This window comes from Martes martes, assembly GCF_963455335.1.
Source record: "Martes martes genome assembly, chromosome: 5".
Taxonomy (NCBI): domain Eukaryota; kingdom Metazoa; phylum Chordata; class Mammalia; order Carnivora; family Mustelidae; genus Martes; species Martes martes.
The window spans coordinates 41,631,198-41,649,297 of record NC_137892.1 but is presented as its reverse complement, the minus strand read 5'-3'; positions in this window follow the sequence as shown (position 1 = coordinate 41,649,297).

Below are 18,100 nucleotides of genomic sequence, written 5' to 3'. Positions count from 1 at the left end.
TTGTTCTACCATCATAAATTCTGCTTTTTAGTTATCTCACCTTCTTCTTGCATTGCATTTTCTTCTTTTATACTTCTATCAGTTTAATAAAGTTCTCTTTACTCCTGTCTTCTGCATTTGCAAAAATGCACTCTATTTGTAATCTTTAAGAGTTTGTCCCCACCTTTTAAACATGCATTCTTAACAAAATATAGGTCTAACCAAACTCTCTGGCAAACTCTTTGCCTTTATACAATAAAAGGGCTATTAAATGTCCTAATGTTAATCACTCCCTCCTATATTCAATGCTCATGTTGCTTTGTTATTTTAGATCTATTTTTGTGTGAGTTTGGCTTTTCTATGAGACAAAAATCAAGGCAGGACTAGATGCAAGAAATTAAGTGAAAGAAATGAAAGATAAAGATAAAGTGAAAGATAAAGAAAGAGAGAACCAGAATAGAACAGGCAAGCCTTCAGACCATAATGCACAGCTAAGAACCATGAAAGGAGAGAAGGAAAGGAGGATTCAGTAGGAAGAACTTTAGACTTTAGAACTTTAGACTTCAGAACTTTAGACCTCTGGGGAGGTTTTGATGGAGAATTCCTGACAAAAAGTTGCCCACTGGAAGAATTACATGTTGAGCAAGAATGTCCTGGCTCTTGTACTCTGGAGACTAGGCCTCAGAATGAACCGAGTGGTACAACCGGAGGTTCAGTACCTGGGGCTATTGATCAACCATGCTCTTTTCAACAGAGTATCTTGAAGGGCATTCTGAGTGGCACACCTTCATGGGAGCATTGAGCAAATGTTGCCAGATCCATTTCCTACTTTGCTAATTCTCTCTTCTGTTCAGTTTGACCTGCTGGTTAACCTACTCATTGAATTTTTACTGTCAATGATTAACATTTTCATTTTTAGGTGTTCTATTGGTGTGTGTTTGTTTTTTTCAAATCTGTCAAGTTTCCTTTTTCTCAGTATCTTACTATTTTCTTATAGCTTTTATACCTTTTTAAAAAATCTCTTGCTTTATTTTAATTATGCTTATTTTATAATCTATTCTGTCTGCCTCACACTCATCCTGGATAGTTCCCTAATATGTGTCATAACTTGTGAGCTCATCTTCTCTTGGCATTGATCTTTCCTGAGGGAATCTAGGGCAGACTGATTTGCTACTGCATGATTCTTCAGAGATATTTTGGCTCATGACATACTTACCTGAATTATCATTTTGGCAATTCCTATACTACCCAAGTGGAACTCCAAAGGCATATGTGGTACAATGTTGGGCATTTGGCTTCTTAGGGGATTATTTCTTTCTCCTACTTATATCAGAACAGGATTTTCTGTAGTTTTCATTGGCAGATGAGTTTAGTTTCTCCAGTTTCTCTTCTACTGAGGGTTCAGCTTTTTTAGGTTCCCAGGTTTATGCAAGGTCTCAGCTCCAAGTTCTGCTTCACATGGGCCTAAGTTCTTTTCTCTGGCCCCTGTGTGTGCATTAAAATCAAAGCCCCTAGTCATCAAGTCCTCATTCCTAATCTGACTACTTCCCATGCTTCATCCCATGTCAGATTACATTCTTACTATCTTGTTTTTTTTTTTTTTTTAAGATATTTATTTATTTGACAGACAGAGATCACAAGTAGGCAGAGAGGCAGGCAGAGAGAGAGGGGGGAAGCAGGCTCCCGGCTGAGCAGAGAACCCAATGTGGGGCTCGATCCCAGGACCCTGGGCTCATGACCTGAGCTGAAGGCAGAGGCTTTAACCCACTGAGACACCCAGATGCCCCCTATCTTGGTTTTCAGTTTCAACTTCATTTCTTGCATTTTGGGATATGCATTACTTTCATATAAAATTAACCACAATTTTAAAAATAGTTATATTTTTATATGTATATATAAAATATGTATTTATATATATAAATATAAATATATTTTTAATATGACTTTTCTGAGTCTTTTTAGCATGACATTTTTTTATGCTATTTTATTTCTTTGGGTTGCTATCCTAGACATTCTTTAACCTGCTTTAATTTTCGTATTAGTGTTTACTATTCTGTTGCAGAGTGAATTCTCCAGAAGCAGATGCTGAGGTAGAGTTTGGGGTCAACATTGTTTATGAAAAATTAAACAATGAAAGGAAAGCAGGATTGGGCACAGGAAGAATTTGACCTGCAATGTGGGCCTGATAAACCCTTGGCCAGCCATGTTAGAAGCTCTGGGGTGAATACTGCTTGTGAGAGTGGCCCATATTGAGCCAAAATGTCTTCTCTGCTCTCTTTCCCTGCTTAGTTACCAGATGCAGACTTTCTTGGAAAGGGTGTGGTTTTGTGAAAGGTGCCTCTCTGCATCTCAAATGGGTCCTGAAAGAGATGACAGCTGGGGCTGCCCACTGACTCCCTTCCCCGTGGCTGGACAGTCCTTTTTTGAGGATGATTGGAACAGCACAGCTCTGTGTCTACCACACACTTCCCGAATTTATACTATTTAGTCATTTCTCTATTGATTTTTGTTTTCTTCACTAAAGAATGTAAGCTCTGTGTACAAAGCTGACCTTGGCCTGGCACAAATGAAAAGCTGGTGTTTGTGATCTGAGGGAAATTAGTTGTGATTAGTGAATTAGGCCTAGACGTTGATGTGTTTTGAAGAGTAGGAAGAGAGCTTGCATTTATTAGCTAGTGCAATAACCTTTTGTTGCTGTCATAAATGATCACACACTTGGTGGCTTAAAACAGCACAAACTTAATATCTTATGGTTCTCTAGGTTAGAAGTCTGGTTCCTTTGCCCTTGGTCTCACAAGACTGAAGTCAAGTCGTTAGCGTGGTGGAAGCTTTGGGGGAGAATCTGTTCCCAAACTTATTCAGGTTGTTGGCAGAACTCATTTTCTTGTGGGCATAGGTCTGAGGTCTTTTCTCTTGCTGGCTGTCAGCTGATGGCCTCTCGGAGCTCCTTCAGGACCACCTGCATTCCGTGTCATTTTGTTCTTCTTTCTGAGCCAGGAATGGTGAGTTGAGTCCTTCTCGTTTTGAATATCTCTGACTTTCTCTTCTACATTTCTTCTGTTTCCAGCCCGAGAAAGTCTTCTGTTTTTAAGAGCTCATATGATTGGATTGAGTCTACCAGGACAATCCAGGATAATCTCCCTGTTTTCAGATCTTAGACTTAATTATGTATGCAAGGTGTTTTTGTCACATAATATGACATGTCACAGTTATCTAGTGTGGACAACCTTGGGAGACATTATGCTGCCTACCGCTGCTGGGGAGAAGAGATTTCAGAAATTCCTGATGTAATGAAGGTGCCATTTTTGGAATATTTCTTAGCAGTCAGGTAGAGAATAGATAGGACTAGGGAGACAGTGAAAGGGTATTACTCTAATAGAATATGAAAGCATAAGAGCATGGACAAGGGCAATGACAGTAAAAATAAGAAAGATGTGGACTTCAATTAAAGTGTTTAGGAATACCTGACCAGATTTGCTGGAGGATATAGGGAGTGGAAGAGGGTAGTGGGTTGCATGAGATAATGTGTTTGAAAGGAGATGAGTTTGGTTGAGGAGGTTGGGCTCAGTATTACCATACTGCTACAGGGCTGCGTCATCCAGACCATCAAAGACTTAGCACAACTTACTCTATGACACAGTGGCAAGATTATATGGAGCAGGCCCTATATACATACATCTCTTTTCATTTTGACTTTAAAAGCATTCATTCTAGAAACACTGCAAATGGGCAGTAAGATCCCAATTGTCTATGCAGATAAGGAGTAATGTATGCAAATCATCCAGAATAAATTTCTAAGTCCTAAGTGACATACCTTTGACCTGAAAACACATTCTGTAATTCGAGACAAGGTACATATCTTCTACAACGTGTTTTTCTTAGGCTGGTGTTAAAATAAGTTTGTGTTCTCTCAATGAATCAATTGGTGACTGAGGAATTTCCTTTGGAAGCACGTTGAAGGGAAATCAGCCTAAATACTAACTTTTCAGGAACATAACGTACATAGGGATAATTAAGGTATCACTCTATTTTGATTCTTCTTGTACAGGTGGTAGAAAGAAAGATGAGTTATTCAAAGTCTTAAGGAGAATCTATACAGGTATTACCTTAGTTGTCATTTGCTTTTCACCAATGAATTCCTGGTAGAACTGGAAAAAAATACATTCAATAAGTGGTATCCCAAAACAGAAAGGTCACGTTTCTTGGTTTTCAGCACTGAATTCTCCAGAGTAGCTGGAGTGAGTTGGTTTTTGGCAGCTTGCGTGGCCAGCAATTCTTTTAACACCCGCAGGCCTTAACCTTCAGGTCCCTCAAGTTCATGCTGAAGAAAAGCTAGAGAGAAGTATTTTGAATTAAAGAATGGATAGCAAAAGGGCAGAAAACATTTGGATGGGAGAGAATGGATCAACCAAGGTGTTTAACTGTATAGAAATGGCATACTTTTCAATATTTGGTGGATTTGCTCTGTTTCATTCACTGTGCTTCTTTTTCTCATCAGCAAATGTCAGTTTTTATCCTATCAATAGAAAGGCAGCATTATCCCCATTAGGCTGTACAGGACAGGTTTTATGGTTCCTGAAATGATACCACCAAGCAACTTTGCCTGAAATTTTGGGCAGAAATAGTTTGTTTTGTGATCGAGATGCAAGGTTTCCGGGAAAGTGGAAGGAAAGAGAGGCGGGTCAGTGCCAGTGCTCCAGATGAGGTATCATAGAAACAGCAGCAGAGGGAGGTAGTCTTTTTTTTTTTTTTTTCAAGATTTTATTTATTTATTTGACAGAGAGAGAGAGAGAGATCACAAGTTGGCAGAGAGGCAAGCAGAGGGAGAGGGGGAAGCAGGCTCCCCGCCGAGCAGGGAGCCTGATGAGGGGCTCAATCCCAGGACCTTGAGATCATGACCTGAGCCGAAAGCACAGGCTTAACCCACTGAGCCACCCAGGTGCCCAGAGGGAGGTAGTCTTGATTAACAAATGGTTGGGCATGATTCAGGGACCTGAACCTGGGGTCCAGGCAAATATTGAGAGATCTACCATCTTTCTGATACACCTATGCATAATGTTGTAGTCATTGTGCCTATGTGTGCCTTTCCTGGAGCTTTCATTAAATTCTAAAGGTTAAGGACCAGTGGGGCCCAGAAGGGAGATTAAAGAAGCAAAATAAATGTAAAACTAGGTAAATATTATCTGAAACAGTTCCTAAAGCAATCACTAGTTGGATAAGGGCATGGGATGAAAAAGAAGAACTTTTAAAAAACATCTTCCCTTTTCTGAGAACATCAAAATAGACAGTGGGTCCTCAGGACAGTGGGGAGAAGGAATGTTTTATATTGAATATCATTGGAGCAAAAGGCTTTAGAAGGATATGAGCCTTATTTACATATTTTCTGGAAATGTGTCAGAAAGAATGAGAGCATCTCTGTATGCCAAACTTCAACCAAAATAGATCATCTGAGTGAAGGAAATATTATTAAGGGAGCTGTCTTGCCTATTGACATTTATTTAACTCTTTTAGAAGAAAGTACACATTGGCAAGAGTTTTTGGGAAAAAAATGTATCCGATTTCCAACTATAAGAAAAGGCAACTGATTTAAAGCCAAGGAGTATTCTTGGACTGAACTTTTGTAGTGCCTTAATTTAGCCAGCTGGTGAAATGCCTTTTTTTTTTTTCCAAGTATAAAATTATTTAAACTTTCCAAAGGAAAGATTTTCATTTTGGTTTTAAATCTGGACGTTATTGTAAAGTTGTCCTAGTATGAATTTGCCAAAGTAACCTCCATTTTTCAGTGATGTGAGTATATATAAGAGGGGTTTTCATTTGGATAAAGGAGGTAAGCTTGTCCCTATATACTTAGCAAATGGTTCAATCTTAGCAAGTAGTGAGAGGACTTTTGACAAAGATATGAATGACAGTGCCCTAGATCTATAAAAATCATCAGGGATCTAGCTCAAAAATTTAATGTTGAGTTTAAAAGCAAGTGGCAGAAGGATATGTATGGTGTGTTATTTCTGGATAAGTACGAAAAATTTGAAAAAATTATGTATATTGTGCTACTGGTTGCCTGGTGTGGGGGAGTTGCCTGTAGGGCAGAGAATAAAGAGAAATGAGAAATGAGGTTGGTAGTTGTCAAAGAGAACTTTAGTCCTTCCTTTCCCTCCATCCCCTCTCCCTCCCTTGCTCCCCAATCCTTCCCTTCCTTCTTTCCTTAAAAGAATGCAAGCACAAATTGCCTGCACTGTTTTATTTTAAATTATCCTCACAGGGAAAATATTGGAATAGTTAATTCAGTATTTAAAGTTATTAATTCTGGGAGTTGATGGTAGGAATATATGTGTTGTTTTTTCTGTGTTTTAGGGACAAAGGATCATTTACTGAAGATTCATATCTATGTATTATATCATTGTTAAGTGTCTTTAAAATGCCAGTGTTAACACCAATCTCCTGTTTCCCTACTAGGTATCCCTTAGGAACAAACAGGCAAAGAAAAGAATGAGAAAAAAGAATCGAATTCATATTCATATTCCATGATCAAGGTAAAAATAAGGAGGTGAGAACACCTGGACAGAGGTTTAAAAGTGAGAAAATAAATCACATAAGGGACAAACAGTATAGAAGAAGAAGGGGAGAGAATATAAGCAAAGAGAGTAACCAGGGACAGTTGAAAATTTACACATATTATGAAGCAAGCCAATTACATTAAAAGTCAGTCAAGTCAGGGGCACCTGGGTGGCTCAGTGGGTTAAAACCTCTGCCTTCAGCTCAGGTCATGATCTCAAGGTGCTGGGATCGGGCCCTGCATCCAGCTCTCTGCTCTGTGTGGAGTCCGCTTCCCCCTCTCTCTCTCTGCCTGCCTCTCTGCCTACTTGTGATCTCTCTCTTGTCAAATAAATAAATAAAATTTTTTAAAAATTAAAAGAAAAAGTTAAGGCAGTTGGTCAATATGTTGTAAGCAAAATCATATGAAACTTGTGAATTTTAAAATTTGAACTAAGTGTCATAAGATCCATTAGGCTAAAATGTGGAGAAAATGAGTCTGTCACATGTCCCATTCAGATCAACCTGAAGCAGGTATGTCATAATTTGATTAAAACGTTCTTCTGTGTCTCTGTGTTTTCTGTGAAATGAGGTGCTAGAGAAGACACCCGCTCTAAGAGAGTGTGGGAACATGACCCGTCCACCGAAGCTTTGACCTGTGAGCACAGACTTCAGCATGGCAAGGACAGACACTCCTTTCTGACTGAAGGCAGTTTTTGTCTGGAAAACTTCCCTCTAGCAAGACGGCGACCAGAGGAAAAATAATAATAGGACAGTGTGGTCATGAAGACATGGCCTGTGCAACTGATGACTGCTCATCTACAGCTTCCCACTGTGCCAGGCGTTCTAAGTGAAGGTCGTGTGAGGGGAACCACATCCAGGATGGCAGGGAATGCGTACGTGTTGGATTACATTTGGGTCTTTGGATTCGTATCTCCATTCCCTTCCTCTCTCTGCCAGGACTGTTGCCATCTAATCGCAATGCTTCAGATGAAAATAGACAGGTTCCTCTTTGTAAATTGTCTTGGAGGCCTCTCCTTATCTGCTTTCTTTTTCCTCGAACTGCGATTTACTTCCAATAATTTGTGCTGGTTACAGAATGGGGGAGTTGGGGATGAGAAAAGACATACTCCAAAGACAGGGGAGGAACTAACAGGGTCTGGCAAGAAAATTATCTTTGGTCCTTCAGTGCTTCCTGCTGAACACATTAGTCTCAACTGGGTTTTGCACTGGTGACCCTGAGTCCCTCCTTTGCTGTAAAAACTGAACAGATACTCTGCTGAATAGAGCAGAAATAGAGCTCCTCATGGTGAGTAGTACCAAGTTGAATAAATCATGCCTTCAGAACCTGACCTGATTTTTTTTTCAGCAGAATTTTGTGATCCCCTAATGGAAAGGTTTTAGAATATAAGGGCATATATGATTTCCTGAAAACAATTAGAGGCTCTGTAACACAGCACATCTAATAAAAAATAAGAATTCTATGGCAAAAACAAATATGAGGTTTTATTGATAAGCTGAAGGTTGCACAGGAACACTAGGCCATATTGACTGTAATAAAACATTAAGTGGTTTAATTAAATCATTAATTCCACCCCCAGTTCCATTTGTCAAAAGACAGTCAATGTAAAAATAAAATGGTTTCTTTTTTTAGCTGCTTCTCTTTCCTCTATAATTTATTAAGATGAGTCTATAGATTGACTTATTGCTATTCTGCCGTAAAGCACTTGCTGTCATTTCAAGAATATAGCACTTTAGGCAGGATACAAGGAGGTATTGATCTCAAGGTGACATCTTTCTTCACTTTTCATAAAAGGATTTTTTTAGACAAATCTATAAAATGTGTAAGAATGCAGAGGTTTAAGTCACAACATTATTACAATACTACTAAAATGATTATTAGCTTGTTTCTCTGATTTATGAGGAAAACTTAGGAAAGGTAAGTGAGCAATTTTAAATCCATATAATGGTAGTCATTACCTATTTTCTTTTAACATTATTTTTTATTTATGAAAGTAGAACAGAGGTGGTTTTAAAAATCAGTAATATCAGAAGGCTTAGAAGTAATCTTCTGTCTCCCCCTCCCTACCCTGCAGTCCTACTTCCCAGAGAGAGGCAAGCCATTTCTTCAAGTATTTATCTCTATATTTAAAAATAATATGCTGTCTTAGCCTAGATTTTCTAAAAACAGATGAACTCAGGAATTAATACTTTGATACTTCATTTGGGGGGTATAAGCCCAGAGAGGTGAAGGTAAGGCAAAAGAGAAGGGAGGAAAAGAGAGCTATGAAGCATTGCCATGTGATGTGTTACATGGCGAATACACAGTGTGCGTGTCAGGTCCGCGTGCGACTTCTGCACACGGTCTCGGGGGAGCCACCCCACCCGGAATACTGTGCGGATGGGAGAAGGAAGGGAGAATTACCTGCATGGTTTCCTCTTGTCTCCTTTTTCTCTTTGGTCACAGTTCACTCCATGGGGCCCCTCCAGAAGCCTTGTTCCCTAGCCGGTGGCATTGCATTCCACTGAAGCTCAGGAGAGGAGGCTGACTTGGTGTGGGTAGGCGCTCAACACGTGGGGTTTGTGGGTCATCCAGGTGCTGGATTTTACTTTAACTCGGGCCAGCTGGGGCGCCTGGCGGAGTGGAGAGAGGTGGAAGTGGGGGCTTAGCTCAGGAGGCAGACAGCCTCCTTAGAAAGGAGAGAGCAGGGTCCATGTGAGTGGGTGTGTAATACACAGACTGCATTTATTCCTTGATTTACTGACTTCAGACATTAAATATTGACTTCTTGATATGAGCTGATGAACATTTAACTCTCTTAAATCTCTTTTCTTTTCATTTCTACTCCAATGTAGTTATATAATATTTTTTGTATCAAGCAATAGTCAGTGTTTACATTGTCATGACCAGGTAAATTATGTTACCGCTCAGCCAAGTAGGGACTGTAATTAAATTTTCTTTCTTACACAACTTTTATTTCTCCCGATTGTCACAGGTTTTTATTTACATTGTTTTCTAAGAACTTGTTTGATTATTTTTCATTGCTGACAGTGATCTATTTGTCCAAATCATCCCTCATACCCTGTCAATTCCATTTTTATTTTTTTCCTCCCTTTATGACCTCTTTCCCAGAGCCCTGAATCCTCTTGCTTTAATCTGGACTGATTGCTTTCCAGGCCTGATGGTATGGAATCCTTGTTTTCTGGATCTCATGTTTTCCCTTTTCTTGGATACTCCTTTGTTTTGCTTGAACACATCTCACAGTGGCTTCCGAAAATAAATATGGTAGACATGTCTAGTACCTCTCCGTAATCTGCTTTCCCTCCTTCCTGGGCAGATGAGAGAGTGACACTTCACTGCCTCTTGGTAGCTATGTAGGTCATTAACTAGTTCTGGTCAGTGGGTTGTGAGTAGAAGTAACATGTTCCAGTTTGGGCAAAAGCATTATCTTTCCCCATGAAGAAAGATATCATGCCATGGAAGATATTTGACCTGGAAAATACAAAGGAATAGGAATTAAAATAGAATCAAACTTGTCTGTAATCTAGAATTCTATATCGAGCCAGGTTATTAATTAAAGGTGAGGGGGAAATAAAAATCTTTTCAGATTGAAATGGCTCAGAAGTGTATTTCCCGTGAGCCCTTTTGTATCAGTCAGGAGAGACCGGAATTCCAGCAATGCTAAAAATCTCAATTGCTTAATAAAGCAAAGTTTCCTCTCTTGGCATACTTGGAATTTATGTGAGTATAAGAGATTTTCCAGGTCAAACATCTTCCATGGCAATTTATCAACCCAGCCTTAATTTGGGTCTTATGACCTTCTCTGTGTAAGCATGATATCTTTCTTCATGGGGAAAGAATAATGCTTTTGCCCAAATTGGAACATGTTACTTTGACTCTGCATCTAGTTGATACCATTCATTCCTTGAGTGTTTTTTCACTTTTTGGCACAAAAAAGTATTCTAGATTCATATTGGATCTTCCCTAGTCAGCCTGGAATGAGCCATTTCTCCAAGAAGGCGTGGGTTTCTTGTGGTGGAAAGTCAGCTCCCAGCCACTTCGGAGAGTACCTTGGCTTAGAACCTACCTTGCCCAAGCTGACTCCCCTGGGCAGCCCCACTGAGGCAGGTATGAGAGTCTATGTTAGAGTATACCTCCTGGAAAACCCAAACTGTGACTGAAGCCAAGTTTAGTCTCTAGTTGTATTCATTGATATTGGGGTATTGTTGTTCCCAAACTCTCAGGGGGCAGAGGTATTGTGTATGTATGTGTGTGTGTGTGTGTGTGTGTGTGTGTGTGTGTACAAATGCATTTACAAGTATATTCTTTTATGCGTCTGTGGTAGACTTAAATATAGCCCCCCAAATATTATCCACATTGGCTAATTGGATAGCTGGCTATCCACACTGGAACAACCAGTGGCATTCAAGGGGGTCCACAGGTTAGTTGGTAGTAATACATCAGTGCTAACTTTTTTATTTTGGTAGTTTATACTGTGGTTGTATAATAGAATATCCTTGTGAGATGCACATCAATTTCTTGGAGTGTGATGGTGCATCACGTCACTGACTTATTCTCAAATGATTCAGAAATAAGTGTCTTTGTATAATACTTGAAACTTTTTTGTGAATTTGAGATTGCTTAAAAAAAATTCAAGTGACTCCCTCAGCTTTTGCCAAACAGCTCATAGCATTACTTCTAGAGTGGTTGTTGATCCTCTTGGGCAAAAGGGGATGTGGAAGAAGACTGATGGAAAGTGCAAAGTGAAGGAATAAAATTTTATGGGGAACATCATGCCACTGACTCTCCTCATCCTGAGAACTGTCTCCCAAGATTTGATCGTTTTCCACTGAAACTCCATTCCTTTCTCCTTTCAGCTCCTTACCAACCCTCACCATTGCAACTATAGGCCACTGATTTGTTTTCTGATATTTTATCCCCACTACCCAGCTTAGTGTCTGGCATGTGGGAGGCTCCATAGCCATTTAAAAGATTAGTTAATAATCATCTCTAGAAATGAAGCCACCAATGAAGTCTTGAAAAAATCAGTTAGTTCAGCCTTCATTTAACATTCTCCATTAGTTAAAGAACTAAGCAGCCAAAAATTTGTTGTTTATTTTGCTTTCTGTGTTATTATTTTGAGTGAGATATTTCTATTTATGGCCTCTCCACCTGCATATATTTTCCTGAGCAATCCCAGTAATTAGCTTCCTGGAATATAATGCTGTGTGCCAGGTTCCTCTAGTCTAGCTCTCTTATGTTTTCCTGCTTGAGAGAGTTGTCATGTCTTAAGAATTGATGGAAGAAGATGCTTTTCTAACTTTTCATTAACATGTGACTCTAGACTAAGGGGTTTTTCTTGGTTCTTTGTGAGTGGAAAACTTCATCAGTTTTACCTCTGGCCCAACTCTGACTTGCTATGTGAACTTTCTCCGTGATCAATCCTGAATTCAAATCCCAATAACTAATATCAAAATTCTAATAATAGCTAAAAATTATTAATTTCTTCTTAGGTGCCAATCACTGTGCTAATAATCCTTTTTGGGCATTGGTTCATTAATCCTCACGACAAGCTCCAAAGATAGGTACCATTTTTATCTACACTTTATAGTTGAAGAGACAGATATTAGACTGAGCCTCTAGGAACAACCCCCAAATCCTCATGTCAAAATTGAGCTGCCAAGGAGCTGCCGCCCTGTCCATGATGGGAAAGTTTCCGGTCCAATGGAAGCTCTGCCCCTCCTGCTATCTACTTGAGAACCAGACTCACAACATGACTGTTCTGCTCTGCTCTTTTCCTGAATCCTCATTTCCAAATGCAGGTCTCCTATTTGTGCATCTGATTGGTAGAACTGGAACTCACATCTGGAAACTAAGCTGTTGCAGAGTCTGAGGGGGTGGACTCTTTAACTTTCTAGCTCAGTAGTATAGGAAGGACTGACTACAGGAAGGGCATTGCAGCAGATGTGGACCAAACTCATCCTCGCTTTGTTACGGCAGAACTTCACTGCTGGGCTTGGTTTATGCAGATGTGTGCCTACAGCAAGATGACATATGCATTCTGGAGTCTGTCTCACTTTAGTTTCTACCTCTGAATTCACAAAATCCCCGTATTGACTATCTTTAGTACATCTATCCAAATGAGGTCTAGTCTCAGGATTCTTTAAGCACCTTTTCTCTTGTTCTTTTAAAAGCTCTAGTAGTGTCCAACACGAGTAGTTTATTTCATAGCTCTCTTATTTAATTTCTGTAGCATCACAGACTTGCTAGTTTCTCAGTCACCCAGAAAAGTATAGTTTTTCATATTTCTGCTTCTTAGTGATACTTGCATTGCATGGTCAGACTCAGTATCCAGCCAACACTTTGCGGAAGACGAAACTCATGTCTCCATTACCGTTTGTTTTCTTATCAAATGAAAGTTGTATCTCTGCACTGTCCATAGAAATACATTATGAGCCATATGCGTAATTTAAAATTTTCTAGTAAACTACATTAAAAAACTAAAACAGGTAAAATTATTTTAAGAGTGTATTTTATTTACCCCATTATTTCCAATAGATTATTATTTTAATATGTAGCAAATATGAAGAATTATTAATAAAATATTTTACATATTTTGGTAGTACGTCTTCTAAACTGAGTATATATTTTACCTTAACAACACAGCCCTGGCCACATTTCAAGTCGTCGATTGCTATTGGGCATTGCTGCTACGGCTGAAGAGAACGGCTTACTTGGTTTGGAATGTGGCGCTGTTGTGTCCTTAGGAACTCATTGTTTTGCATCACTGTAACCCAGAGGTCTGTGGAAGTGGAATTAATCTGTTAAATCACTTCTTCCAGTGGTGTGGACAAGTAGCAGGAAACTGATGACACACTGGGCATTCTGCTCTGACTTGAGTATTTCTAGTGTCTTTAGCCATGTATGGCCCCAATGTCGTAGCTAAGGATGACTTCATGATTTGGTTTAGCCTAGACTTCTTAGTACCAACCACCCCTGGACGCTTCTCTCTTTGAAAGAGAACCTTAATTGGACTGGATTTTTGACCCGTCAACTATGGTGTGGAGAGGTTCTTTCTTTCCCATTACTCTCGTATTAGTGAAATGGTGAACTTGTAGATCCTTTAGATGCCGTGGGCCTGAATTTGCTCTTTTTTCCTAGCCAGGATAGTCATTCACAGTATTTTGCTCCGTCTTGGAACAGAAGGTCAGTACCTCTAGAACTAGGCATTTACCACTTGTCACATTTCCCAGCTGTGCTGCCTGAAATTGTAATAGCTCCTGTCACTCATGTCCTATGCAAGTACAACAGGCTTGTCATGAAGCCGGTAGAATCTATTCTACCCCAAATTCAGAGTGCTCTCTTGCGCTTTCTTCTTCTTGTCATTATAGAAAGCTCTCAGTGCAAGGTCAATCATTTTTGGATTTGGGGGAAAATTAATATTTGGATATCTTTTCATATGAAGTAATACAGCCATTCCCATAGCAGCATTCCTGCTTCTGGTGACCAAGTCCTTATGCTCTGGGGACAGATCTCCTTTAAGAGGAGTATCAGGAACTCACCATCTTATGATGGCGTTTCCAGTTCACCAGGGTTCGAACTATGGTTCTGTGTCCGTGAACTGACTTCAGTTCTTTAGGAGGGAATAAAAAGGTACCTAATGCATTTCGCTGAAGGTCACTGTCTTTTCTCTTCTCTCTATTTTTTCTACATTATTTACCAGAGTTTCTTGCTATGCCGTCAGGTTTACTCTCTGCCTCTCAGACCACTACTTCTATGTTATACAGAGAGTTAGTGTCTCCAATTCCATTATGCTCGGGTAACCTCCAGACAGCTAGATTTTACAGCTTCTAGTAGATTTCAGTTTATCTTGAAAATGAGAATTAAAAAACAAACAAACCAACATTCTTTCCACTTTTTTTTAAAGGCAGTGAAAACATCAGATGAACTAGTTGCTGGAGCCTCTCTCCCCCTGCTTGAACACATTCACCTGTAAATGGCCAGGGAGTTCTTCCATATAGTAGGGTTTATGTTGAAGATAATTTGGAGTCTCCTTATCCTTTACTGTCAGGGTAGGTATTCACTCCTCTTTTTCCGTATAGCTTTTCTTTATGATCTCACTTACCTTTTTTGTGTCTTTGCTTCAGTACAAAGCAAGTATTTTACTCTGTGGCAAAAGAGTATACTGAATGTCTGTTGCCTATGACACAATTGATCTATGAGTTTAGGACTTGTGCTTTAAGTTATTTTTTATTTAGGAAAAACAAAGAAATGGTCTCGAGAAAACTAACAGTTTTAGGGGTGCAACTTGAGGTCTCGGAAAAGAATAAAGCTAATGCATGAAGGTGTTTGCCCTATTAAAAGACCCGTTAAGGGGTGTCTGGGTGGCTCAGGGGGTTAAAGCCTCTGCCATCAGCTCGGGTCCTGGTCTCAGGGTCCTGGGATCGAGCCCCACATCAGGCTCTCTGCTCAGTGCAGAGCCTGCTTCCCTCTCTCTTTATCTCTCCCTGCCTCTCTGCCTGCTTATAATCTCTCTGTCAAATAAATAAATAAATAAAATCTTAAAAAAAAAAAAGGGAGAGACCTATTAACACTGGCAGTAACCAACTGAGTCAAATAGTAGCAGAGTAAGGAAAAAATTCCTTAGCAACAACATTCTGTTATCCTGAAATGATTCTATGACAGTGTATCGATCCGTGGTAAAAGTCCCAGGAGTGGTAGAGAACCAGCACTCAGTTATCTCATTGAATGTTCAGCCTAACAAGAGGCATAGGGACTAGGTAGCGGCAAGAACATATCATGCAAAATGTAGCACACTTCGTTTTTAAACTCTGGTAATTCATTGAAAGTAATGATGTGAAATTTATGTCTTCACAGCTTGAGTAATGGTGCTTTAATAGCTAGTTGGTTTGTTTAGGATGCCACACCACCTAGCAAAAGTATTTGAGACTTCAGTGTTAGAACAATGGTTACTTTTAATTAAGAATTTATTACAATTCATTTAATCACGCCCCCTTCCTTGTTCATCTGAGTTACGGTCTAAAGGCCAAGCCCCCCAGGTATCCACGATTACCTCATCTCCATTCTGGGTTCAGTATATTTGCCAATCTGACTCCATCTCCTCGCTCCCTTGTGCCCCCAAATCTCCTGCTCATGGTCAGCAAACTTGTATCTATAAACTCTTCTCTGATTATTCACTTGTTTTTCTTGTTCCAGCAGAAGTCCAGCTCTTCCCAAAGGGGCTTCTTCTCACCCTCTGGGTCTCAGTTTAGTAGAGACACCTCTCTTGCTCATCTTATCTGACCAGCATAATTTTTATTCTCTATCCGTACTGATTGTTTTCCTCCTTGCACTCATTATCTTTTGTGCTTATTAAATTCATTGATTTATTTCGTTGCTTGTTTACGACTTGACTCCTCTAGTCGAAGGTCAGCTCCTCGGTGGGGACAGAGATCTTGTATACCAGGCAACTCTTCTCCAGAGCTTGACATACATTGAGCTCGAGTGAGTGAATGAATGATTATGGAGCTAAATTTTTGATGATTTTTTTAAGATTTATTTATTTATTATTTGAGAGAGAGAGAAAGTGGGGAGGCGCTGAGGGAGAGAATCTCAAGCCGACTTCCCACTGATTGTGGAGCCCAGTGGTGGGCCCGGATATCACGACCTTGAGATCATGACCTGAGTCGAAATGAAGAGTTGGTTGCTTAACTGACTGAGCCACCCAGGCACTCCTGAGTAAATTTTAAAAACTAATTTTATCAAAAAAAACCCCAAAAACTAATTTTATCTTTTCACTAAATATGTGGATATATGGTCATCACTTTTTCCTGACAAATAGAGTATTTATCAGTTGGGTGATGGCCTAGTGCTGCTTTTACCAATATTCAGAAGAAAAATTTAAAAATCCCATATAGGTTCATCAGGTGGCCACATTTACTTTACTTGGTTTTTGAAGCATTAAACTTTGTAGCAGGTCATGATGATCTTATTTGATATGGCGTATTGGCCTTTTCTCCATAAAAAAGTTGGCAGTTTTTAAACTATTTCTTTTCTTTTTTTCCACGTTTCTAGGAGTGCACTGACTAGCACCTGTAACTTGTTTAGCTGAACTGCTGAATACACAATTCTAAGCTGCGTTTCAAACCAGGTATAAACAGATCCTGGAGTTAAAACACCATCGTTATGAACTAAAAAATGGATGCTATAGGTGGTAAGAGGCTACTTTAAAAATATTTTTCCTTTCAGGATTGTTGTGGAGAGGGTACCTCCATTATTCTTACTGTGTTTCAAGGGACATTTTGTTCAATTAAAACCCTGTCATGGAATTTTTTTTTTTAAAGATTGTATTTATCTGATAGAGAGAGACACAGCAAGAGAGGGAACACAAGCAGGGGGAGTGGGAGAGGGAGAAGCAGGCCTCCCGCTGAGCAGGGAGCCCCATGTGGGACTCGATCCCAAGACCCTGGGATCATGACCTGAGCTGAAGGCAGACGCTTAACGACTAGAGCCACCCAGGAATCCCCCTGTCATGGAATTTAAAATCCTGTCTTACTTCAAGGCTTAGGAATTCCTAGGTAAGATTTTTAAAAAGACAATGAATACATGCACATGTGCACACACACAGATTCCTTTCAAAAGATCAGGAGGATGTTCTCGTGAAATAAGGGGGGGGAAATGGAAAACAGCATATCATCATCAGTATATTTTTGTGAAAGTCTGTAATTAACTAATTCACAGTAAATATAATAATGCTGAAAGAACTAGGGCTATATATAACTCCATCAGTCCAATTAGTATCAGATTTCACATGTAATTAACACTCCAGAGGAAGGTGAGAAAAGCTGGAATGAAAAGTCCATATGAGAGTAGAGCGAAACTATTGGATCACATTACCTTATGCTGTTGCAAAGAACAGATAACAGATTCCCCAAAACAAAATTCTTATTTATTTTGCAGCATAGAAAAATACAGCAAGGATCATTTAAAAATAAAGTCATAATTACAGTGACTACAAATGAACAGATTCACTGAGCAAAACATTTTATTTGTATCTACAATTTGAGAAACTGGTGAAGCGTAAAGGACAAATATGTATAATCAGTGGGAAAGTTGTCTGAGAGGGGAATCTTAGCAAAATAAAGGATTTGGTGTGGTTCAGTGGCATTCACCCAAGAGAGCTCCTGTTTCAAACTCACGTTCACATCGTAAAACTTCGTTGCTTTGCTGCTAATCAGCACAGTAGTGGAGCTCTGTGAAAGGTCAAGCTTGAATCCTGTATTATTTGAACAATGTCTATACCAAAACGGGTCTCTTGTTTTATATTTATAATTTTAATTACAGATTACTATACGTTCCTCATGATCTTAAACTATCTTGTAATTTCTTGTATAACATAGTGACCTGTTTAAAGTATGGGGTGATTAGTTATACGATTACGAACTTAGAAAAGAACAATCATTTCTCAAGCACTGTCGTTTAAGTATACTGGTTTTGAAATTCAGTTTAGGGCTGAGTGTGCATTGTGCAAAAATAAAGGTGAGGAAACTAAATATTTGAAAAGCCAAGGGACTTAGTGGACAATACAGC